The 2,597-nt window shown below is 47.7% G+C and overlaps 1 protein-coding gene across 4 annotated transcripts in view; it reads left to right on the top strand.

The window, feature by feature from the left end:
- Positions 1-2,597, top strand: part of Abcc4 (ATP binding cassette subfamily C member 4) — a 219,068-nt gene that overhangs the window by 31,784 nt on the left and 184,687 nt on the right. The gene's annotated exons all lie outside the window — the stretch shown is intronic.

The following is a 2,597-nucleotide window of genomic DNA, read 5'->3' as shown; positions in this document are numbered from 1 at the left end:
GACGGAGAGGATTTACTATCTCATCTTGTGGGGAGGACAGAGAGGATTTACTATCTCGTGGGGAGGACGGAGAGGATTTACTATCTCGTGGGGAGGTTAGTGTTTGTCTCTTCTACCTGTGTGCATGGTAAATGTGAAGTTCATGGACATTGAATATTTGATTCTGGGTGGTGGAGAAAGGATCACGAACTGTTTGCTAGGACACTGAACTTCTGAGTTGGCAATCCTTCCCTCTCTAGCACACTGAGAAAACAAGTTTCAGAACCTCTCAAATTTCTAGGAAAAGCAACAACAGCAGCAGCAGCAGCAACAACAACAACAACGCTAGATTAAAGATCCATACCCTTCTGTGAACACCTTCATGGAAAAGACCCCCCTGAGTGATGCTGAGGGCTGTGATAATGGACCAGAGTCTGTCATCCAGACGGTTCCTGTCCCTCTGAGCTGATGGATGGCTGCCTGTGTTTGGCCTGCAGCAAGGCGAAACACACTTCAGACCACATCTCAGAAGGATGTGGCCGTCTGCCTTGTACAAGATCCCGTCCGTTCAGCAGCTGTGGATTGCACGCCTGTCCCACCAAGCACTGTTTGGTAGCAGAGGTTGTGCCCTGTAGCTACTGCTCTGAAGGAGTTACAGGCAAGGATGTGTCAGGCAAGGAGGAAGTGAAGCTCTAGCAAGAGAGAAGAGAGTGCTGGGAGCTCTGGAGTCAAGGTTGGCTCATCTGACAGCGACCTGGGGGTGTTGACTAAACCCTCTCAGAGATAAGTTCTCTCAGAATGAACGCACCGTTTGGCCATCTATAATCACCTACTGCTTAACTACAGAGTATTCTGAGAGGTTGTCACCAGGAGGTTTTGTCACTCAGAACCCTGTGCACACAAATCAAGATGGCTGATGGTGCCACTTGGTGTTATATATCTTAGGGATTACTATAATATAACCAGTTGTCCACCTGAAAGTCCCTATGTTGCACATGACTACATATGACTTAATGCACAGATGATCAAAGATAGTTTCTTATCCCAGCGTGCTTTGCTTGACAGCAAATTAAACCATGTATCTCAGCCTGAGGTTTTTTGAGATTTGGGTAGTGAGAGAGCCTGGGGGAATCAATCTGTGGTATCTTCTGAGGAAAAGTTTGAGTGTGTGTTGAGTTCATATATTTAATTTAACATTATTACCTCTTTATAATGTTGCTATATACGATGCAAGTGCAATTAACTATGCGGTCTCATTGAACAGGGTTACCAGTGCCTTCCTTCTTCATAGGGCTTGGGTCTTGAGTTTGAACTCAGGACTTGTGTATGCTAAGCACTTGCTTGGCTACTTTTCTTCCCCCAAGACCCTTTCTTAACTATTATACGTCTTTTCCAAGCTGATTTTACCTGCTGATTGAAAACAAAGCTCACCACAAACCGTATCAAGCCTTTTTAAGCCTAAAAAAATGCTAATAAATTCCACTTAGAAGTACCGGATGGAAAATACCCGATGTTCTACTGGAAGAGAGGGCTCAGGCGTGTAGGTGGCATCTCAGACATGTCTGGGAGCCCACCTACATTGAGCCAAGGCTTGAAAGGTGACAAGTGTCCTGAAAACCTCTTGGGGAGGGTGCTAAGAGAGGTGAGCTGGTTGGTCCCTCAGTGATCCCTCAGAATCTACCGGGTGGATGAGGCAGGGGCATTGGCGCCTCTTGGAACCCCAAGTTTACCTTGGAAGCCCTGCAATGTCTGCTATGGTCTTGGGGAGCTGGCGTAGCTCAGAGTCAAAAGTCTGTGCCTTTGGAGTGTCCTGAGCAAGTTGTGTGGAGGTTGATTGAACGAACGCCTTGCTCCCTGGAGCTTGAGTGCTCACCTCTACAGAAACCCCTGAGCAGTGGCTTCTCCGAGGGGAGAGCGTCACAGAGTACATAGTCTGAAGAGAGACAAGAGGAAAGACATTTGCTTGATTCAGTAATCTCATCTAGAAGGCTTTCTAGAAGGACCCACATTTAATTGCCCAAGAGAGACACATGTATACTCCCTGGCCTTTGGAAACTTTCCCACAAAAGATGGTAGATTGTTCCTGTGAGCTGGGGACAGGGGATGGGGGTTGGGGGGGTGGGTCGACGGGAGGGGGACGGACAGGGGAGGACTGAGCTCCCTCGGACAGTGGCTGACATTTGTCTTCTGGAACTTTGTATTGTTTATAACCATACCCCAGATGTTCTTCAGCACTTTCAGATGTCCTTCCACTTGCCCAAGGCTGAGAGAGAGAGAGAGAGAGAGAGAGACGGAGAGACACGGAGAGACGGAGAGATAGAGACGGAGAACACTCACTGGTTAGCAGTCATATATCCAGAAAGCAGCCACATCTTTGTAGACTTTGAGGCTAGAGGGTTTCCAGCCACAGCACATTTAGGCTTCTCACTAGAGAGTGCTTTTCAGGGTACTGTCGCCAGCCAGCTCTATCGAAAAGGACCTGAGTTTAGAAAAACTGCAGAATAAAGGACCAAGCAGGTTTCCGTACCTGGTTAGTGGTAAGTCTCACTGATACACACACACACACACACACACACACACACACACACACACACACGCATGCACACACACACACACAC

The sequence above is a fragment of the Mus pahari genome, chromosome 8, assembly GCF_900095145.1.
Source record: "Mus pahari chromosome 8, PAHARI_EIJ_v1.1, whole genome shotgun sequence".
NCBI classification, from domain to species: Eukaryota; Metazoa; Chordata; class Mammalia; order Rodentia; family Muridae; genus Mus; species Mus pahari.
The sequence above is the reverse complement of the archived record's forward strand: the minus strand, read 5'-3'. Positions and strand labels throughout refer to the sequence as shown.